The sequence below is a fragment of the Diabrotica virgifera genome, chromosome 3 (genome assembly GCF_917563875.1).
Source record: "Diabrotica virgifera virgifera chromosome 3, PGI_DIABVI_V3a".
Taxonomy (NCBI): domain Eukaryota; kingdom Metazoa; phylum Arthropoda; class Insecta; order Coleoptera; family Chrysomelidae; genus Diabrotica; species Diabrotica virgifera.
Window position 1 is genome coordinate 87,201,392 of NC_065445.1, and position 24,860 is coordinate 87,226,251.

General features: G+C 33.1%; 1 protein-coding gene across 2 annotated transcripts in view; it reads right to left on the bottom strand.

Moving 5' to 3' along the window:
* The window catches only part of LOC114330529 (uncharacterized), a 38,953-nt gene extending 24,301 nt beyond the window's left edge, over positions 1–14,652 (bottom strand). For both annotated transcript variants that reach the window (XM_028279884.2, XM_028279883.2), the window contains exon 1: positions 14,499–14,652. The gene's annotated coding sequence lies outside the window, so the exon portion shown is untranslated. The remainder of the gene's footprint in view (positions 1–14,498) is intronic.
* Between the last annotated feature and the right edge of the window lie 10,208 nt (positions 14,653–24,860).

A 24,860-nucleotide genomic window follows, 5' to 3' on the forward strand; every position in this document is an offset into this window, starting at 1 on the left:
AATTAAACAATTTTTTTCGCGCTTCACTTTTTGCCGGGGGCCCGCTCTTCACTTCTTACCGGGACCCGCTCGTCCCTCTCGGCGGCCCTGTCACTATCTTTACTCTATCTACCGCTGCTCTGAAGAGTTATATATAACTGCATTTAAACCAGTCCCTTAAATTCTTCAACCATGACACTCTCTTTCTGCCTATACTTTTCTACCGAACTATAAAAATGCCATAAATTCAAACAAGAAGATTGATAGATTGCATAGACCACAAATATCATACTGTTCTTGCTGATGTTAATGAACCTGGCTTCGCGACCGTGACCGTGTCTTATAAAGTAGAAAGTGAATTTGAGATGCAACATTAAACCGATTACAAAAATAGACTCTAATTGAATTGTTTCATATCAAAAGAACACCATAAAAAACTAGGAGGAGTTTCCTTTATCACGAACTTTCACTAATTGTTTCTCAGATTAACTACTGTTTGGTGAATAATTACAATACGTATTGTTCTGTAATTTAGACAAATTTAATGTTTTATTTAGCTATGTTTAGATGCTTCGCAAACTTATACCGTCAGTGTGGTAGTAAAATTTTTAAGTAAAAAAAGACTAACAGAAGTATAATGTTTGTTTATGCCAACCAAAAAAGTGCTTCCAAATAATTATGCAGCAATTAAAAATGAACAAACTTAAACTTTTTTACCAGAGAACGGCAGTTCTCGCCAGTGGCGCACACCCACACCCCCCTACACGCGACACTATATATACACGAAATTTTCGATTTTCTAAATCTGACGGAATTGAAAATTGTGTGTAAAAATGTGAAAATGTGAAAAACTCCCATCTTAAAGTTCAGGAAAAGACTCACCAATTCATATGTCAATCATCCATTTTGTTCTAAGGGTGTGGATTTTACGGCCCTTCGTATTTAGGGTCTGTTTTTCGTTCTCGTCCCCAAAACTTCCAAAAACTTCGAAAATTTAAGTCCCACCTTTACGGCTTATAATAGTACTGATCAATACCTTTCCAACGCATGTCTAATTTTGAAAATCGGTTATACCATTCAAAAGTTACCGAGCTCAGAAATATGACTCAATTTCTATTTAAAAAAGGGAAAATGTTTGTGGATATGTATGTATGTGACTGGAAAAGTTAAATAGACCAGGGCGCATCTGTAAAAATATTAGTACATTTGGACGTTGAGAGGTGACTCAAATTTTTTTGCAGAAATTGCTTGAAAATAAATCAAATAATAATATTTGAGTTATCCTCCCTCTCAAAAAGGTCCGGAACATTGTTTAAATAATCAAAATGTCAAAAAATTAAGGAAAAATTCGAATTTTTTCTTGGTTTTTTGATTATAACTTTAAAAGTATTCATTTCCGAGAAAAGTTGTACTGACATAAAAGTTGCGTAATTAAATTTACTACAATATAGAATTGACTAAAAATTTTAAAAATAGTCAACCTTGTTGCACAATAGCAATAATTGCGAAAGAAAACATACAAAAACAAGTATTCGCATTTTACGTTTTTCAACCATTTATGCTAGACTTAGGACCTTCATATTTCACCCTAAAAAACTTTATGATGTAATAAAATAATACTGTAAATTTCATTAAGATTGGTTCAACAGATTTTGCAAAATAAATTTTTCAATCCAGCTTTCGTAAAAAAAATTCATTTTTGCAAAATGTTACAGGACTGAAAATAAAGCAGATAGCAAGTTGAAAATTTTTTTTGCGTATAGAAGTGTACTGTACCTTGCATTTGCAATTTTGCAAAATTAAAATCGATTAACACCACGGCGTCAGGAATTTTTTTAAATAAACATTAATTATTAGTGCTACGCGCAGGACAGCGGATAGTTTGCTCTGATTGGGCATTCCAATGACCTTTGATAATGATTGATACATTTTAATTTCTATTACATTTCGATATATATAAATAAATTTGTTTATTGCAAAATAAAAACACATACTCTATCCTTTGAAATAACACTTTTATTAGCAATATATATACTTTGTTCATATATTTTAACTTAAATAATAAAAGTTTATTATTTTTAAACATATGCAATTGTTTAAACAATATTTCACAAACAATTATAAAATTAGTTTGATTTTTGTGGAATTAAAATATTAAAATACAACAAAATATAGAGTAAGAAAATAATATATTAGATAAAGATTGGAAGAAATTTTTGTTGGAAATCAACTTGTGTGAATCGAACACCGCTGTCCTGCGCGTAGCACCAAAAATTATTGTTTATTTCAAAAATTTTCTGACGCCGTGGTAATTAATCGATTTTAATTTTGAAAATTGCAAATGAAAGGTACAGTACACTTCTATAAGCAAAAAGAATTTTAACTTGCTATCTGCTTTATTTTCAGTCCTGTAACGTTTTGAAAAAATGAATTTTTTGTGCGAAAGCTGGATTGCAAAATTTATTTTGCAAAATCTATTGAACCGATCTTAATGAAATTTACAGTATTGTTTTACTGTATCATAAAGTTTTTCTGAATGAAATATGAAGGTCCTAAGTGTAGCATAAATGGTTGAAAAACGTAAAATGCGAATACTTGTTTTTGTATGGTTTTTTCGCAATTATTGCTATTTTGCAACTAGGATAACTATTTTTTAAATTTTTAACCAATTCTATATTGTAGTAAATTTAAATACGCACCTTTTATGTTAGTACAACTTTTCTCGGAAATGAATACTTTTAAAGTTATAATCAAAAAACGAAGAAAAAAATCGAATTTTTCCTTAAATTTTTGACATTTTGATTATTTAAACAATGTTCCGGACCTTTTTGAGAGGGAGGATAACTCAAATATTATTATTTGATTTATTTTCAAGCAATTTCTGCAAAAAAATTTGAGTCACCTCTCAACGTCCATCTCAAAACAGATGCGCCCTGGACTAAAACTGATCTGAATTTTTTTCTGTGTTTGAAGAGGGGGTCAGGGACGATTCAGAACCGGTGTAGTTTGTGACTTTTGACCACCCGTAAGCCAGCTATAGGACTTGGTAGGTACAAAACAGCATATTTTTTGGGGGTATATATCTTCGGTTCAAGAAGAGACAGGAGAATCCCAAATACACCAAATCAATAGTGTTGAGTTAAGCTTTCAAATGGTGTCTAAGCCATTAGGATCAGACATAGACACGGCTCAGTATTGCCAAAAAACTGAAAAATTAAACTTTGAAAATTTTGGTTTTTCGACAATTTTACTCAAAATTTCAACCTACGAATTGCGCCAATAACTGAGAGTTTATAGAAGGACTCTAGATGAATCTGACGGTGTATACCTCATATCCGGGAAAATTCGAATCTTTAAGTTATAGGCTTCATAAATATGATCAAATCTATTTCCTATTATTTCCTATGGAAAAACGGTTTTTCAAACTCAATAATTCCTGTAATAGCTTCAGTTATCATACTTGACCTTAGATGCATCAGATACTACTTGTCAATACGTTTTAAACTCATTTTTAGTGATCAAAATCAAGTAAGCCGTTTAGAAGTTATTAAGCTACAAAAGTATAACAAAATTAACGATTATTCCCGAAATGGTTTATGTAGTTTTAGTGGTTACGACGCTAAATTTGATCTGGCAACGGGCAATCCGAGTTCATTAACCGGCCATCCCAACATTTTTTTTCAATCTATTTCGAATAGAAAAAAATCTAGTGTACATTTGGGAGACTAGACATCGACACTAGATCATTTGGGAGATAATGTGACAAAGGCGACCATTTATAAAGCTTAACGTGTAATCGAGAAAAATTGCTTTCAACTTCATACATTTAATTTATAAAAAACTTTGAAAAACTCCTGATACAAGAATAAAAAACCGCTAAACGCCGTAAAAATGAGTGGCGCATACAATATTTCAGCTACAAAAGATCTGATATGAATATTACGTGGCGCGAAAATGCATTTTCATTTTGATGCATAATAAAATTTTAGTTGTATTTTAAACAATTTTTCCATAATATTTGGTAAATTTGAAGTAAACGCGCCACAAAAGAGTTTCAAAATTCAAACTGTATCAAAGTTACTCTTTTGTGGCGCGTTTTACTTCAAATTTAGCAAATATTATGGAAAAATCGTTTAAAATAAAACTAAAATTTTATTTTGCATCAAAATGAAAATACATTTTCGCGCCACGTAATATTCTTATCAGATCTTTTGTAGCTGGAATATTGTATGCGCCACTCATTTTTACGGCGTTTAGCGGTTTTTTATTCTTGTTTAATTTAATTATACAACAAATAAACGAAATTTTGAAGTTATTTTCTTGTGTCATCTTAATACATGAATATTTTGTATTTTGGGATAGATTTCCGAAATGGAAATCAAAACGTTAAAATAAATTTATTTTAAAGTAAAGTTGTGGCTTATTCTCAATCAAAATAGCAAGTAAACTAAAACAAAACCACATACATTTGGGATTCATTGATCTTGAGACAGCATATGATAGAGTTCATATATTAGAGTTTTATTCTCAGTACGAAAAGAGTTCCAGATAAATATGTAAAGATTGTTAAAAACATGTATGAGGTAGTAACAGATAGTGTTAGGACCAGGCTCAGTGGTTAGTCCTTATTAATTTATTCTCACTAGTGGATCAGATAACAGCGAAACTACAGAGTAACATACCCTGGAGCTTAATGTAGATATGCTGTAAACGATTTAGAACAAAAGGTGGAAAATGGCCGAGGAAAAATGTTTAAAACTTAGTATACCAAAAAAAGGGTATTTGGAATGTTCATTTAAAAATGAAGTTAATACAAATAAAATGTTAATTTTGGATGGTGAAATGATTGTGAAAAGTAATAGTTTTTTTAAGTATTTAGGACGGGTATTGCAGAGTCGTGGGAAAATAGGTGGAGATGCATGCAGTAGAATTAAAGTTGGATGGATGAAATGGAAGGAAGCGAGTGGTGTCGTTTGTGACAGAAAATTCCAATAAAGCTGAAGAGAAAATTCTATTAAACTCTCATAAGAACAGCTATGATGAATGGAACTAAATGTTGCGCAGTTTAAAAAAAGAGGAAATGATAATGCTTAGATGGTTGAGTGAAGTGACAAAAAAGGAAAGAGGAAATTAAGAATGAGTATGTATATTAAAGGGAGTCTAGGGGTGGCACCAATTGATTCCAAAATGAGAGAGCATAGGTTGGACTATGCGTGTTCAACGTCGAAACATTAATCACTCAGTACGAAGAATTGCTGATCTGAGTATTCCTGGAAGGAATAGAAAATGACCTGGAGGAAAACGCTTAGGCAGAACATGTTGGTAAAGGGGATTGATATTGGTATGACCCCCGATAAAAATTTATGGAGAAATGTAATTAGGAAAGCCACCCTGCATATGGATAAACGTAAAGAGAATGATGATGATCATGATAACGCTTCATGTGATCCTCAATACGAAGGAAATCAATATATGTACGAGTACGAGTGGACTAATATCTGCTGAGAATGGGACATTTAACGCTAAGAAAGGGTTTTCTTGAAGCAGTTCCGCGCCAGCACGTGGTAGCGCCTGTGCGCAAAACATTTAATGGCCCCAAAATAAATAATTATTTATTGTAACTAAAAAAAAAATAACTAAAAATTCTTACATATGCAACATGAAAATAAAGTAAGTTAAAATAAGGTAGGAGAACATGAAATACTACTATTTTATAAAAAAATAACTTTTCGCGTCTTCAGATTGAAAAATCTTTTTATAATATGGTGAATATAAATTTGATTTAATACTGACGACTCTATAGAGATGCTTGATAAATTTGTCAACCGCCCTTGACTGATGGTCGATCTCAAATAATTTTTTAAGTTTCAGTTTATAAAAAGATCGTTCAGCAGTGGCATCAGATATGGGTAGAGTGAGCAGAATGCGAAGAGCTATTGCTAAATTTGGGTAAACTGCAGTAAATACGTTTAAAAATATAAATTTGAAAATTTTACAAACATTATTTAATTATTTGAAGAAAGGCTAAAGCTGTATAATTTCTTCAATTAAATCGTCTCCCCCTATATCTAGATGATCATTAAATCTCATTTTTTACAAATTTCCACACAAAAGTTTGAATTGTGAGTATTCTGTACTGTCGTTTAAATTATATAAAAATTTGAAAGGATCAACATGATTTTCCATTATGGAAAATCTTTCATTTACTGAAATTAATGCTTGGTCGAGAACACAATAAAAGAAATTAACTTTGTATGACATTTTAGAATCCAAAATCGGTTCGTCTTTATGTTCGTAATCGAACCGTCTGTTTTTATTCCGACGCCGAACTGTGTGTCTGGTTGAAAATTGGCCTTCACATCCAGTTTCTCTGCAGTTTTATTTGTTGTAGTAATAGCATCATTAAATTTGCTATATATCCGAAAATAGGGTAAGAATTGTTTTAAGGGAGTAGGCGCAAAATTTCGCTCCAGTGTGTTTTAAATAAATTCATTTTTTTCGAATCCTGGGAAAACTAATATTCAAGTATTTTTCTAAATTTAAAGGCAGAATGAAATATTATATTATTACCGAGGGCAGAAAGTCCCTTAGAATAACCAAAAAGTTTCATTCGAATAAGATATTTGAAATTAAAAATCAGACTAAATTTTTTTTTCACCCTGTAACTTATTAAAATAAACATTATAAAAGTTTTCAGGGATTTTCCGCCCTCGGTAATAATGCAATCTTTCATTCTGGGTTTAAATTTTTCAAAAATACATATTAGTTTTCTCAGAATTTGAAAGAAAAAATGAATGAATTTCAAACATATTGCCGCAAAAATTTTGCGCCTACGCTACTCTTGTAAAGCATTTAAGACAGGCTGCATATTCATTGTTTTTGATTGTAAAATTTTGCTAACGAAGTTAACTTTCATCAGAACTTCATACCATACCTACAAGTGGACTGAGCATATGAATTTAAATGTTGATATTTTTTCTCCTAAACATCTAGCTTCATATTTTGAATCAAGATCAAAATCCGAATGTGTTATATCACATAAAGCATCATACATGTCTATCAAATTTTTGTACAATGGCTTTAAAGGAAAAATTCTGCTGGACCGGTGGCTGCATATCTTTACAGGATTTTTCTTGTTTATGCAGATTGTATAAATCAATACGTAATGTACCTACCTTTGAAGTTGAGATATGCAGGGTGGCAAGGTCGTTACATGGGTAAGTGTTGTTTTGACCTGCGTAAAATATTTGGAACAACTCTAGTGGAACCCCCTAATTGCTGGCGCCTGTGTGCGCCTCACACATTGCACATGTGGACGGCGCGGCCCTGTCTTGAAGATAAAATGGAGAGAAAGTTGTTAATGCTGAGGAATTAAGCTGAATATGCTGACCTACCTTTAAGAAAGCAAAACTGGGGATATGAAGATGACATTAGCCCATCTCAAAATTTAAAATATAGAACTTATGGTAAAGTGCTGGGTAATTCTCCAAGTAAGTAAGTGGTTATTCGTTCTATAAGATTAATATTCGTAACTGATTAATATTCGTTCTATAAGATATAAAACTGATTAATTATTTCTGTTTCTAGAGGAATTAGGGTTTCCACCGATAGTTGCGGTTACTGAGCACTGGCTTGAAGTCAACGAGCCTTTTTTTGTAGAAAAATATTCCACTATTGCTAGGTATGACCGTCCAAGTTCAGCTCATGGAGGCACCCTAATTCTTTCTACAAATAATGATTTTTCTCTAGTAACAAAATATGACTTTCTATTAAGTGAAGCATTCTTTGAGTTTTCCTTAGTTTACAGTAAGAACCTTAATCTTTATATTATTTGCATTTATAGATCACCTGACTCTTCCGTGGAACTATTTTTTCAGAACCTGCTTAATTTGTTAGATGACCTGCCACATAAAAGCAGAAAAATTTTATGCGGGGACTTCAACATTAATTATGCTGCTGCTTGTGCTACACAAATATCCATGGTCAACATATTTGAATCATATGGTCTATCAATGCACATTGATTCTCCTACAAGGATTTCAAAGACTTCATCTACCATAATTGATTATATTGTCTCAGATTTCTCACCCCTTGACGTCTGCGCTACAACTGTTAATGCGGGACTATCTGATCATGAAGCGGTGTATACGAAGTTTAACATCTTTAGCAAGTCCTCCTCGAAAACTCGACGTTTAGGCAGGATTTTTTCCGGTCGGAACTTTCGTAAATTCCAAAATTTATGCTTAACCTCTGAGTGGCACTTTCCTTCCTTGGATGTCGATCATAATTTCAGTGATTTTTTGAATAAGCTGGTCTGTATCTTCAATACAGCATTTCCTTTAATCACAATTAAGCAAAAACATCGCAAACCCTGGACTACCAAAGGTGTCCGCATATCAGCCAAAAACATGCGTTCACTACTGTATATCAAGAAATTTACTACCAACGTCTCTGTTATTGAATATATCACCAAGTACAGGGCAATCTATTTAAAACTTATAAAATCGGCTAAAAAATTGTATTATCAAAATCGTCTCAGAAGCTCCAAAAGTGTTGCAAAAGAAACTTGGTCCATAATAAACGATCTTCGAAGTAAAACTCACACATCTCAAACATTTTTCCTTCCAGACCCAGAAAATCTAAATGAATACTTTGTTAATGTGAGTAAAAATATAACATCAACTATTGTGTCACAACAAGATCCCATTTCCTATCTCCCTAATTCAGGAAAGGTTTCGAATTCATTCTTTATAAGACCGATTGGTAAATCTGAACTGATCCAAACAATCAAGAGTATCAAAAGCAAATCTTCCTGTAGTACCGATGGACTATCCATAAAAATTTTCTCAAATCTCCCAGACAATGTGTTGGGAGTCCTCATCTCTCTAATAAATGATTCTTTTGAGAAAGGTAAATTTCCAGAGTGCCTAAAGACGGCCATCATTATTCCTCTTCATAAGGGTGGTGAAAAATCTATTGCCTGCAATTATAGACCTATTGCATTACTACCGGTACTCTCCAAAATTATTGAAAGACTCATAAAAGCCCGACTTATGTCCTTTCCCGTTGATAACAAGATTTTATCACAAAATCAGTTCGGCTTTTTAAATAATAAATGTACCACCGATGCCATGTTTTCTGTACTACATGAGGTTTATCAAGCATTAAACAATAATCTCCACACTTCCACTGTTTTTTGTGATTATGCCAAAGCTTTTGATTGTGTAAATCACGACATTTTGATAAAAAAACTAGATTTCTATGGAATTCGAGGTATTTCTTTGAACTGGTTTCAATCTTACTTGGAAAATAGGAAACAACTCGTTAGAGCAAATGATACAGACTCTAGTCTCAGAAATGTTGTATGTGGGGTACCACAAGGTTCAGTATTGGGTCCTTTACTTTTCCTTATCTTTATTAATGACATCACTAGTTTAAAAATCGATGGAAAAGTTTTTCTTTTTGCTGACGATACCAGTATCACTTGGAGCAACTCAAATATCGCAACTCTTCATGCTACTATAACTTCTGATCTACTCACAATAAAATCCTGGTCAGATTCTAATTTACTCTCTTTTAACGTAGATAAAACAGTCGCATTACCCTATAAAGGAACTCTTCAACCCTTACCTCTTCATAACAGCCAGATCAGTATCGTTGATTCTGTAAAGTTTCTTGGTATTTTTTTAGATAGCAACCTTAAATGGTCCCTTCATATCGATGTGTTAAGCAAGAAACTATCCTCAGCTTGCTTTGCAATAAGATCTGTCTCGAAGGAAATGGATTTAGCCTCTTCCAAAATAACATACTTTTCATTGTTCGAGTCCCATCTTCGATATGGTCTGCCTTTTTGGGGTTTTGGTACAGCTGCCCAATCCGATGTTATTTTTAAATTGCAAAAAAGAGCAATCAGATATCTGTTTGGCCTCAGAAGAACAACACATTGCAGAAGCTACTTTAAAGATCACAGAATTCTAACATTACCTTCTTTATATATTTTAGAAACTGTTTGCTTAATTCGTAAACATCTACATGTTTTTCCAGAAAGACCTAGACATGACTATTCCACCAGAAATTCTACTTTTGACATCTATTTACCGATCCCGTCCAGTGAGTTAGTAAAGAAATCTATATTATATTCTGCAAAAAAACTATACAACCATCTCCCTCTACAACTTAAATCTGCAACATCTTTCCCCAAGTTCCGTAAAATGACAAAAGTCTATTTATCTGAAAGACCATATTATTCAATAGCAGAGTTTCTTAACCAATAACTAAGAAATTACAGTATTTTTATGTATAAGTAGAATCTTAATCTATATTTGAGTGTCATATGCAGCAGCATAACTTATTAAATCACTTATTAAATTTCTTAAGGTAGATTACGCAATTTGCAATTTTTTTTAAATTTTGCAATAGATTGTTACTGATTTTTATTTGACTTTATTATGTTTTATTTATATTGACGATTTGTATAATTTTAGTAAATTGTATTTGTTACTGTTTTTATTTATGATTCTTGTAAGCTTTGTCTATAAAATTGTTAAATTTTTCATGACAATAAAGCATATTTCTATTCTATTATTGCAGTCAAGAAAGAGTTCGAGGTAGAATTGAATAAGCTTCAGTAAAAACCCTATTATATCAACTCATTATGCTAATTTTACGCAATTGGATGAAAAAAGCTGCACAGCTTGAATACATAAATAAACCAAAGGCTGCGATAATCACCTTTACACCGAATACCGAAGGAGAATCTTTGCATCGGAAGAAACATTAAATAAAAATACACTGTATCCCATAAATCATTAAAAATACAAGATCCTTTGTAAAAGATATATTTAAAAGACCCCAATAAGGGTTACATCACAAAACAAAACGTTTTCGGATTAACAGGTAATCCATCATCAGTGTTAAGCCAATAGCATGCATGCGTGGATGCGTGAGCCAAAAAAAAGTTATGGGTAAAAATCCTTTAAAAATTGCAAGATCTTAAATGATACTACAGTCGGAAAAATGTAAGAATACCCATGAACGATCACATCAATCACTTATTTTGTATTTGCCGTCTTTTTCTATAAATAACAAACGTTTGTTATAAAAAAAAGATAGCAAATGCAAAATCAGTGATTGAGGTGATCGTTCATGGGCATTCATTCATTTTTCCGACTGTAGATATTATTATTAAAATAGATGTATGTTGCAAATATTCCTGGATATTACCCAGGGCAACACAGGACTCTAACCCACGTGGATGTGATATGCAAGGAATCCTTTCATATCCAGGAATATTTGCAACGTCCATCTATTTTAATAAAGATCTTGCAACTTTTAAAGGGTTTTTACCCATAACTTTTTGGTGGCTCACGCATCCACGCATGCGTGCTATTGGCTTAACACTGATGATAGATTACCTGTTAATCCTAAAACGTTTTGTTTTGTGATGTAACCCTTATTGAGGTCTTTTAAATATACCTTTTACAAAGAATTCTCTATTCTTTTTTATTTATTTTTTTTATTTAATTTTTTTTTATTTTTTTATTTTTTTTAACGTTAAATATCCAAAAGATTAAGGAATTAGAGTTAATTATTTTCTTCTTTCGGTACCATTTTAGGTCCCCTAACATTGGCAATTATATTGACAAGATCGCGGTATTCAGCTAGTCGAAATAATTGTTTGTCATTGCACATTTCTATCTACAAGTAAGCACTAATGTTGTTTAGCTATGGCAAAGTGTTTATTATGCAAAGCTTGTTTGAAAGATATATCCCAGTAGATATTGAATTAAATAAGAATAGAATGCATCCCTGTCTGACGCTTTGTTCAATGTATCTTCCTTCGACTCAAACGACTGGTTTCTTCTTCGAATAAGTTTTCTATGATACGCAGATCACTACCATCAGTGCTCTTGGTTCTTAATATGTTTAAACCCGTTCTATGCTATATCCTATCAAAAGCTATAGATATATACCTTAAAGTTGGTTGTGGCACTTTTGGAGAAATATAAGACAAAAGTGCCTCATAAATACCAAGTACATTCCTAAATCCAAACTAGGTACCATTTAGATTCTATTGGCATTGACTTCTCATTCTTTTATTGCTTATGCGAAGAAAAATTTTTCAATGTGTGACTCAAGTTAATCTGTATTCATCGCATCTTTTTGTCTTCTGTTTCTTCGGAAGTGTTATAAAAACAGACTTCACTCACTCCGTAGATATTTCACCAGTAGTATACACAAAGTTAAAAAACTAGGGCACTGATGTGATCCTTCTTATTATTTTCAAGAGTTCAGTTAGGATGTTTTCTGGTCTAATTGCTTTCTTGGTTGTGGCTTATTTAATGGCATTCATACATTCAGATTTTAAAAAATCGGGTCCTTCTTGATTTATATTTTATTATCTGGTTGGTCTATCATCTTGAAACAATTAAGTTACCTACATAGTTACTCCAGCTTTCAATAATTTCTTGTTCATCAATGAGGGCTTTTTCTTTATTATCTATCACATAGAATATTAGTGGTTTCCATATTATACAGGCTAGCAACTTCACGTACTTACTTTCTTGTACATATTAGGGGTATACCTAGTGTGACCAACTAGCCCGAAAAATCCGGGACATGGCCCGAATTACGAAGTCGTGTCCCGGCGTCCCGGGCAAGGCTTCCGGGCCATCCGAATTTTCAACCTAAATTGGTAAAATTCTATTGTGAAATTTTGAATACGTAATTCACATCAAACTGAATTGGTGGGACGAAAAAAAGTCGATTTCTAGAGTGTAATACTAATACCACATCCAAAACGCTTGCATTTTATATCGTGGTATTACAGTTCTACACAAACTCAAACCCTGAACTTTTTCCCGTTTCTGTATTTTAATTATCGTCTTCTGAAAGACGATTCAAAAATATGAATACCAAATAATGATAAAAATTTTTGATATTAACCTAAGGTTCTATTTACATGGAAATCCAACATCAGTTAAATTTTCTAATTTTTCCCTTTTGAGAACGATTTCCAGATTGGAAGTCGAGACATCAAAAACTAACAAAAATGTAATTATCATTACAACTCATCCCATCAAAAAAATGTTTGTCAACATAAAAATGTTAAATAATCAATAAAATGATATTAAAGTTGTATAGGTATTTAAAAAAAATGGCCCGATTTTCATTGAAAAGTTCCGGATTTTAGGTTTTTCTTTCAGCCTTGTCCCGAGTTGGACTGACTTGGAGTTGGTCACACTAGGTATACCACATTCTAAAATTGGAGCGAATCTAAGTTTTTTTTACAGAATTTCCCTGTGTCGTTAGGAGAAATCCTTAAATTCCTAATAAGTTTTTTTTTACCTAGACCACAGAATGTCTTAGTGGAGTTAAATGAAAGAAGATGAAAAGAAGAAGACTGGGCCAGAAATCTCATTATACATACGATTTTTGAAGCCGAATACTTTCTTATAACTAAACCGCAAAAGAAGAACTAAAAAGGTTAAATAAATTCAATAAAAATATCAAATCCCAAGATTAGATGAAATTAAAATAGATGGAATATTGAATAAAGCAATAATAGATTTGGCTGATCAAAATGAGTAAGATAGAAAACCAATAATGGTAAACGTAGAACAGAAAAACAAAATTGATATTAAACTATTTAAATTATAGTCAATATCCCTCCCATACATACAAATAAAAACACACATATTTAAAAAAAACTAAGTTTTCAATCTAAAAACACATAAAACAACATCCAAAAATGTTACTCTATACCCTACCAGATTCAAAACAATGGGAATCTTCTCTGGTAACACCTCAGAGGCTTCTACAATTTGCAAGCCATAACGGATGCTGAGACTAAGGAAGATGAGGGAATTTTACAATTTATAATTCACGTCCCATCTGCTCACCGCGGTAAAGTTCCAACGAGAAAGGTTTCCTTCGTACTCCAATCAGAGTAAACATGTAAATCAAAAGTGAATAACCATTTTCAATTTCGTTGCAATACGAAACTACAGCCGCATAATTATTCCAGTTCAATCAGAGAGTGCACATATTTAAATTTAAAAAAAATAGAATAAGAATCATAAAATCGTTATGTATACCAGACAAAAGATTTGAAAATACTTAGATATGGAAAATAAATGTGCAGAACGTACTTTAATTAAAAATTATAATTTGAGAAATAAAAATTTATGTACCTATGCTACGAAATACGGCTTAATTTATATTACTAAAACGAAGAAAAGAAGGATAAAAAAATTTTAAAAATGTTACTATCCTTCACATAAATGTTAAAAAAAATTATTGCAGTTGTACATGTTTTCCTTTTGTCAAGTAAATTATTTTATTTTTAATTAAAATTAATTATTTGAATAAGATTTAAGTTTTATTTTTTGTAAGTTTTGCAAATTTATTTTTGTAAACAAATTAATTATTTTTTTCTCTAGATCAAAAGATCCACCCTTAAAAATTTAAAATTATTGTTTGTTTTCGAATTAAACGTATTTAGTCAAAAAGAGACAAACCTTTTTTCTAAAAATGTCACTTTTCAAACTGCACAAACCACACTAGTCTGAAGAAATGTTTTTCACTGCCAAACTGTTTTATAGTTTCCCACCACACTGTCACTTTCTATAAGAAGAACGCAATCAAAGTGTAAGATGACGAGGATGGCGGAGGAGTACTGTCTGCTGATATAACCGCAATGTCTTTTTATATTATTGCAAGATTTTGAGAGGGATGTAATTAATATTGGTAACAGATTCGATTTTCGGAAATGCTACACGAATCTTGGAATTACTGAACAGGATTTGGTGGTGTCAAGGAGACGAACATTGGGTGGCTACTTTAAATTTTTATATAATAAAAATGTACAGGAAGAGACAAAATGATCTGTTGGAAGCAAATATACCTTCTTCTTAATTACTTATTGTGACATGCCTTCTTTATATTTATTTTACTCTCTTCCAGACTATGACTAATCTTTTAATATTGTTATAATAGTAGCCCTGACAACCACAACACAGGAACAGCGCCATTAAAGTCTCTCAGTGGTCTACTCACGATGGGATTAAACATTCAGATAGCGTTCTTGATCATTATTTTTCTTCTTTTGGCTTCATAACCCTGGATGGGTCTTTGCCTTCTCCTCCATCGTCTTATATTCATAGTTTTCAAGTTAGATTTCCACGTCATCTAACTATCTCTGGGTCTTTCTTTTTTCGTCTTCCTTTTTCCGTCTTCCTTTCCTTTCGGCTTTCATTGTAATATTTTCTTTATTTTTTGTATCTTCTTGTCTCTGAATATGTTCCAGCCATGACAGTCTTTGACTTTTAACAAATCTTACAATATCGTGCTCTTCATTTATTTCATTAATGTCATTGTTTCTCCTGATTCTCCATGTACCGTCTTCCTCTTGCACCGGTCCCTATATTTTTCTCAGTATCTTTCTCTCGAATGTCCTGAGTAGAGCTTCATCTTTTTTGCCATTACTCAGTTCTCACAACTGTAGGTTCCTACGGGTCTAATCAATGGTCTGTAGATAGTAATTTTGGTTACTTTGTCTTCTTCTTGCAGTACCGTCTCCTATCGGAGCACTCTATACAGCAATCTTAACTTTGTTGGCTGCAGCTCTGAACAACTGTATTGAACTGCACCCATACCACTCCCTTAAATTTCGCAACCAGGAATCCTCCTTCGTCCCACATTTCTCTTTCCCGAGATTTTTCCTTGGATTATGAGTCTTAGCAGAGAGTACTTTTCTCCTCTCATTATGTGGCCTAGATACTCCAGTTTTTTATGACTTCGCATTCCTTCCCCATCTTCAGCAAGACATCTTGATTTGTTACTCTTTCTGTCCATGGTATTTTCCACATTCTCCTGTAACACCACATCTCGAATGCCTCAATGTTTTTGATGTTTATCTTTTTTAGTGTCCAAGCTTCCATGCCGTACAGTAGAACGGAGAAAAAATAGCACCTTAACATTCTCGTTCTTAAGTTTATATTTATGTCCCGGCTGTATAGGAACTTTTTCATTTTGACAAACGATTGTCTCGCTATCTCAATTTGCCTCTTGATTTCTCTTGTCTGGTCATTAGTATCAGTGAAGCAAACCCCTAAATATTTGTAGGACGTAACTCTTTCAACTGGCTGATTATTTATGGTTAACTTCACATTGGTGTATAGCTTATTTGTTACAATCATGAATTTAGTCTTTTTGATGTTCAGTTTTAGACCATACTTATTGGTATGAGTGTTTATGTTTTCCATCAAATACTGTAAATTTTCTAGGTTATCTGTTACTATTAGCGTGTCATCAGCGTATCGTATATTGTTAATTAACTCTCCGTTAATGTTCATACCAATTTTTTGCTCTAGGAGCGCTTCCTGACATATTGTTTCGCTATATATATTGAATAGTAGTGGAGAAAGCACACAACCCTGACGCACACTTCGACGAATCTCAATTTCTTCGGTTAACTCATTATCAACCTTGATTTTTGCTGTTTGTTCCCAGTACAACCTGGATATGGTGTTAATGTCGCGACTGTCGATGTTTTTGCTTCTTAGGATTTCATACAGCTTTTGGTGCCTGACTTTATCGAAGGCCTTCTCAAAATATATGAAACCTACGTAGAGGTCTTGGTTTACATCCAAACATCTTTGCATTAACACACTCAGACCAAACAAAGCTTTCCGTGTTCCCAGTCCACTTCTGAATCCAAACTGTGTGGCGCTTATGTCCTCTTCTAATTTATTAAATATTCTTTTGTGAATTATTTTTAAAAATACATTTAGTGTGTGGCTCATCACTGCTATAGTTCTGTGGTCTGAACACTCTCTGGCGTTATTCGTGTTCGGGATTGTGACAAAAGTAGAGGAGAGCCATTTCTTTGGTATGATGCCTGTTCTATAAATTGTGTTAAAGAGGTTCACCATTATTTCAAGTGTGTCGTCGGCTATAAGTTTCAACAATTCTACAGGAATTTCATCTGGTCCTGCAGCTTTACCCCCTTTTGTTTCCTTATAGCATATTCTATCTCGCTTTTTAGGATTTCAGGCCCTGTTGTGTCGTCAGTAGGTTCTGCCACTGCTATTTTTGGTCTTTCGTCTGCAAAAAGTTCTTCAATGTATTCTGTCCCTCTTGCCAGTTTTTCATTTAAATCTGTAATTATTTTACCTTTTTTGTCCTTTACGATGGATGCTTGTTTGACTTTTTTACCTGTTATTTCCTTGATCTTTTTATGCATGTTAAAGCTATCGTACTTTCTTTCGTATTCTTCTATTTCCTTGCAGCTTTCCAGAACCCACTTCTCCTTGGCTTCTCTAATTTTTCTTTTAATCTCACGGTTCACTTCTTCGTATTTTGTCTTGTTGGTTTTATTTCTTCGCCTTTCCTCCATGAGGTACAAAATTTCCTTTTTCTTAATTTTGCTTGGAGCTAAGGAGCCTTCACCAGCTGTCATAAGGGCCTTTTCTATCTCCATCCATTTGTCCTCTACATCGCCTGTGTTCCTATTTTTTGCAGCGAGGTTTCTAAGATTGATGTTTACCTGTTCTCTTTTCCTCTGCAGTATAGTTGCGTCTTTCAGTTGCTTAACGTCTATCTTTTGTTTAACTGCATTTTTCTGTAGTTTTTCTGTAGTTTGTCTATTAATTTCAATGTTATAAATCTTTTACTGATTCTCACTGAAATTACGTGTATAGGCCTGGATCCCGCTTACCAAAAAAAGTTGATTAATAGCAATCTGAAAATTTGTTAATAGCTTAACGGTGTCTAGTCGGACAAACTTTGATGTACGGGAACACTGGAACAGGGGAAGTTTTAATTGTGGAACAGTTTGAAAATTTGGATCGTCAGATTACGAAAACGTCAGACAGTTGGACAGAACATCCAATTGATTTGTTACCCTTTCATTAAACTCTCATGCGAAAATCAGACTGCTATTACTAACCAACATGATTCCTGTCATTTGACATGTTCTTCGTGTTCCACTCAATAAAATGCCCTGTGAGTGATTAACACCAGTCTGATTTTTGCATGAGAGTTTAATGAAATGGTAACAAATCAATTGGAAGTTCTATCCGACATAATACATGGAACGTCTTCCAAATTTTTAACCTGTTCGTTTGTCCGGCTAGACAGCATTAAGTTATTAACAAATTTTCAGCTTGCTATTAATCAACTTTTTTTGGTACGCGGGATCCAGGTCTAGTATTGATTTCGCTACTTACGGAATTCTTGTGATTGATTTCTGTGCCCAGATATCTCAAGACATCCACATGTTCGATGACATAGTTGTCTATTGCGATATTTTTTTCATTGTTGAGTGTTGCTTTAACGGTCATGTACTTGTATTTTGTTTTGCTTACTTTAAGCAATTTTTTCGTACTTCAGGATCACGTGTTTCGTGCCTCAACGGTTCAGGCCTGAACGTGTTCACGATTTCGTGCCTGAACGGTTCCATTAGCCGTTTTTGTTTCTATTTATGATAACTACATCGTCTGAATTTGCAGTAATTTGTAATGATTTGGTATTTATATGGCCGGTTACATTGGTTTTTCTGATAACTGCAAGGACTGGTTTGTAAACCCAGTCCTTCAGTGGTCTCACTGCCACATTGTTGTAAAATACGGGATTCAGTTCTTCATTTACTCTAACTGCGGCTTTTTAATCCTGCTACGTCATTGTATGGAGCTCATATATTTGTTAGGTATAGCTAGATTACGAATGTCTTCCAGCATTTTATTTCATTTCACACTATCAAAATCTTGTTTAAGGTCTACAGTCTATATACATACGAGTAGTTCTATTACACTGGTAAACACACAGTTTGCTGCCGGAAATTTTTTTACTTTTTCTAGGTAATTTGGGTCTGCTGAATCCAATAATTCCACCAGATTTGCTCCATCAGATCGCTTTCAGAAAATACGACAACAGATTACATTTCTAACATATAGGGTAATTTAACGCAGCACTACCTACATATATGTAGTGATGCTACCCATGAAATAAACAAAAACTTAACTTTCCATCTAACTTTACCAGCGTCGCAGCAAAAAAAGCCGTTATTCGGCATCACCTAAAAACTTCCTTTTATATGATTTTCTTGCAAAGGCTTTAAAAGGACGGTCCCTTTAAAGACTCCAGCAGTAATCTGCCATCATGTGATTGCCCCATCTCCCCTGATACCTCTCTTCCATCGTTTTGATATCTTGGTGAAAGCGTTCCCCTTGTTCCTCACTAAGGTCACTAAGATTTTCTGGGAAACGCTCTAAATGGCTGTAGAGGTATTTTAATTCTCATATGACAACCGTGTTTGTTAAAGTTGTTGAGCATTTCTTCCACTCTAATGCCCAATTGGTATACTTCCATATTTGTTGCCATTGTAGAAGGACACACTTTAAACTTCGTTTGGAATTGTCCATAAAAAGATGCCAGTGATCTGGTGTATACTCAGATACACCCATTTCTTCTAACAGTCCTTTAATATTGTTATAAAAAACCATATCATCTTGCTGAGAAAAAAAGGCAAAAGATCTTTTTCTCTATTACGGTAGTATGTAATTTTGGTGTCTGGGTGAAGAACATTCCTTTGTTTTAGTCTGGAGGCAAGCAACTCAGAAGAATCCTTTGGAAGGTTCAAAGCTCTGATAAGATCGCTTAGCTCTTCCTGAATAAAGCGCTCAAGACGTGTTGAATCCCCTTCAAAATCACTGTCGTCTTCCCAAATCTATTAGTCTGTAGCTCGTCAGATAACATTTCGACATTATCCTCTGGTAACGTAAGTAGACTGCTAAATATTGGAATGGGTATCTGCTCAAGCTGATGTGGAATTGGTCTTATTGCTGAATCCAGGTTAGGATGGTCTTTGCTGAATCGTTAAAATGATTTTTTGGTTCTTTCCATACCATTGGAACACCAAACTTTAAACATTTTCGTTGGCCTTTCGTCCACAGTCGCAAGTTTTTAAGACAAGTTTTGCATACTACATGTGGGGCCCAGGATTTATCTTGATCTCCTAAATGAACACCAAAATAGGCTTGATATATCCTTTTGTCGATGTGCCCATTTGTCTTAGATTTTGTTAAGTTTGTTTATAAACATATTGCAATTATAGTGGTGGAATATACAGAAATGTAAGAATATTTAAGTATTTGATGAGTATGATATATCTCGAAAACTAGAGCTGATACAAAGAAAAGGTTTGTATTTTTGGAATCAGCACAGATTAATTAACTAAAATCAGTTGATTTTTTCTGCAGCAAGACAAAAAATTTTTTTATTGGGCTGTGTTATGTATTAATAAGTAGGTAGGTATACATTGTAGATAACACCAGAAATAATCTTGTATTCTACATTTAACAATGTATGTAATTGGTCTATATTTCTGGCATTCCCTCTTATTTCCTTTCTTATATATTGGATGTTTAAGGCCAACTTCCCATTTCTCCGGAATTTGCTCCTTGGTTCATGTTAATGAAGATAATAAATTCTTCCACAGAGTTCGGATCCTCCATGTTTTAATAATACTGCTGAAATCCGTTAGTCCCTGGCGCTTTGTTCTTTTAGTTTCTTTTTGGTTTCTTTATGATCTGAATCACTTCTTCATCACTCGATTTTCAATGTGCTGCTCCGTCATATTGTCTCATTTTTGTTCATTTTCATTGTCTTCGTTTAGGTTTTCTTCGAAGTTTCTTTCCGTCTCCTTATAATTGTTTGCTTCTCTGTTAGTAGTTCACCGTCCTTGTCTCTGCATACGGACAAGTTTGGTCTACATGACTGTGTGCTTCTTTTATTTGTTATAGAATTTTCTGCCTTCGTGCCTGTTGTTATGCTCTAGCATTTCTTGTAATTGATTTTTAAAAGCTCTCTTTTTTCTTCTGCATATTCTGGTTCGCTTGTATTCTCGTCATGTTATAAATTTCCCTATAATTTCTTGTATATCTTTGAAGTTGGTTAAGTCTAGCTTGCCTTTTTCCTTTTTTCTATCATATGATTCCTCATTCTTTGTCTTTTGGCTTTTCCGACGGTTACCTCGGCAGATTCCGTTATTATTGTTTTTAGTTGTCTCCATTCCTCCTCAATTCGTCAATTCCAGTTGTTCTAAGAATTTCGATCGCCTTTTGATGGTTATCGCAGTCAAATGCTTTTCCATAATCAATAAAGCATGCATATACGTACATCTACATCCATGTCTCTGTATCGTTGTGCCATCACATTTAACGCAAGAAGAATTGAATGTCACTCGTCTGAAAATCACACTTCTTGTAAATTCGTGTATGGATAATACTGAGCTTGTATCTCTCTTATTGAATAGTGGTATTATCAAGTCTAGGCTTTTAGGTACTTTCATTGTATGCAATATCACGTAACGCTTTTATGACCTGGAAACCAGTTTTATGTATAGCTTCTTCTTTGGTAATTTCTCTACCTTTTTCATTTATTCGATCATCTGCGGATGGTAGAGAACCATACCTATCGTCGTCCAAAATTGTCTGAATGTATTCTTTCCACCGCTCCAGTTTGTTTTCTGTACAATATTATTTCGTTATTATTATTTAACAAGGCCTTTGATAAAGTGCGGCATGATCATCTAATCAGACTCCTGGCAGAAAAGAATTTAGATAAACGAGACATCCGACTAATAGCAAATATGTACTACAATCAGAAAGCAGTTTTTTTGTATTTCTTGGGTAATTCTAAGCAAAAAATGTTCTTACAAGTTTTTCGTAGGATGCCTAGTTTTCGAGATAAACGAGGTGGAACTTTCAAAAAATCGAGAAATTGCAATTTTTGAACGCGAATAACGTTTGATTAAAAAATAAAATAGCAATTCTGCTGACAGCATTTGAAAGTTTAAGTCAAATTATACCAGTTTTAATTATTTGCATTGCTAAAAATTAATTTTTTTATTATTAAACAAAGCTATTTGTTTATAAGCCAAAAAATTGTTTATAAATTTAAAACATTGCTGGGGCCCCTTAAATAATCCGATTTTAATTATGTAAAGTGTATTAGATAGGTAGAGCACCTCTTTATATGTAAAAAAATTAGCCAACTTCTAAATGGTCTACTTTTTGTTCAGAAAGATTTTAAAAAATTTTAACTTTTTTAAAAACATTTAGATTGCAAATTTATTATGCAAAATTTATTAAGTCGATTTTAATGAAATTTGGTACACGATATTTAAGTATGTTACAAAGAATTTCCTAAGCAAATTACTAAGGTTCTAAGTGCCATTAAAGTGGTTAAAAAATATTGAATAACAACAGACTTATTTTGCCACCTTATTTTGTATTTATTGCTATATTCCAGAAAAGGTAATACTTTAAGACATTTTTTACCAGTCGTATATCATACAAAATTCAATTATCTTTATTTTATTTCTGTACGACTTTGTTCCAAAACGAATCGTTTTAAAGTTATAAGCAAAGAAAGCAGAAAAAAATCGATGTTTTTCGAAATTTTTAAATATTTTAATTTTTTTATTAATGTTCCGGGCATATTTGAGAAGGAGTATAAGTCAATTATTATTACTAAAGGTCTCACCTAACTTTATCTGCAAAAATCCGAATGTCACCTCTCACATCCAAAAATAGACGTTTTTTCGCAGATCCTTACTAGTCTAATTGTTGACATTCAGTTTTTAGATTCTCTGCACTTTTTTCTAATGATCTTTTTGATTTGTTTGTATTCTAGTGGGTTTTTTTACGATCTTTTGTCTTACGTCTATAACGTCCATGATGTCATGCGTCATCCATTCTTGTTTTCAGTTGTTTTTGGTGAACCCGATGTCTTTTTCTTGGATTTTTGTTATTTTCGTTATTAGAGCAATTTATGTTACTTCAACGTCTGTCTGTACCACGTTCTTTACCGTTTCTATTTATTTCTTAACTTTGATACATATTTTTTTTCCTTTCAGGGGGTTTCAGTTGTAAGATGTCTATTTTACTTGTCACTTTTTTCATTTTTACTTTCAGAAATCTTTTTATTCTAAAATCCAATATAACCGCATTGTGATCACTATAAATGTCAGGCTCCAAGGTATGTTTTAGTAGATGTTATGTACTTCTGAAACTTATTATCGAGCAAAATGAAGTTAACTTGATTCCTAACAATTCTATCTTCTCTGTCTGAAGGTGATTTCCAAGTGTATAGTCTTCTAGGAGATTGTTCTTTCTCTACGCAGAATGTTATAAACCTGTCTTCCCTATTGTTCTTGGTACCGAGATCGTATGCTACTATGTTGACTCCTTCAGCACCACGACCAATTTTGACGTTAAAGTCGCACATGATCATCGTTATCTCGCCACTTTTTGTCAGTTGCATTATTTTTCATCTATGTTGTTATAAAATCTGTTACGGAATGTATTTCTGCTTTTTCGAAAATTCCTTTTCTGCGATACAATAATATTTTTATAATTCTAGAACCAAAATGATATTCACATAAGAATATTGTAAAAGTATAAACAAATAAATGTATGAAATGGTTTCCATAGTCTTTACCTTATAGGTAAGATGTTTTAAGATAAACAAACGATTTTCTTTATTCTCAATTTAGTATGTTTCTCAAATAAATTTATAATTCTAATATAAATAATATCAATATAAATTACTATTAAACATTATGGTAGGGGAGCAAAGTAGGTATGCTAAATGTGCAGTCACTCGAGCGTTATGGGGACCTATAGGGTTGTGATGAGTATTTCCTAAAACCAAAAAAAAATAAGTAAAGTTTTCCATTTTAGTGGGGACTTTCCATTTTTAATTTAATTTTCCATTTCCAACAATCGTTTTTTAGATTATAGCACCATCTATCCATAATTCGAAAAAATGTCTCGAATAAAAGTTACTTATTTTTACGTAAGGAATCCAAATCTTCAATAAAAAATAAGGGCTCCCATTTAAGATTTTAACCCCCTCCTCCGTGGGGGGTCGTGTTTGGTGCCATTCGATAGATTTTTCAAAAATATTGAATAAGTGTATTTTTCAGTTTTCGATCTGATGTTCATTTCGCGAAATATCGTGGGATTCGTATTTAAAATTTTTAATTTACCCCCACCTCTCTCCGTGGGAAGTCGTGTTTGGTATAATTCGATAGATTTTTAAAAAATATTGAGCATGTATTTTTTAGTTTTTCAATCTGTCATTCATTTCGCGAAATATTCGCTTTTTTCTTGTGAAACTTTGGGACTCATCCATTTCCTTACGCCCCGCTCAAATCGTCAGATTTTTGAAATATACACTGTTTTGCATGTACCTACTTAACTTACCTTATCTTAATCTGACGATTTCGAGTTTTTCTAAGGATATTTTTTTTTCAGTCCCCCCTTAACGCACTCACTTGCATTAAGAGCCAATATATGGTAGAGGTACATTTTCAGGGTACAAGGTTTCTCCCCATGTAATAATCTGACGCGCTCGAGTAACTGCAAAAATGCCCGCTTGGGCTCCCCTACCATTATTAGTACATTATTTCACGGTTTTTGCTCTATATTTTAAAGAACCGCTTGGATTGACATGAAATTTAGCATACGCATAGCTTACATGTCAAAGAAAAAAAGTGATATTGTGCCGATGTGTGCTTTTGCCCTGTGGGTGACTTTCACCCCCTCTTGGGGATGAAAAAATATAAGTCCAAAATAAGTCCGGAAATGGATAAACTGACTAATTTTAAGTAACTTTTGTTCTATACAACTTTTTCGCCAAATCAACACTTTTCGAGTTATTTGCGAGTGAATATGTTCATTTTTCAACAAAATAACTACATTTTTAGACGGTTTTTCGCAAATAACTCAAAAAGTAAGTATATTGTCAAAAAAAAACGTTCTTAGCAAAAATATGGCCTGTAAAAAATTTTAAAAAAATGGTGTACGCGTTAG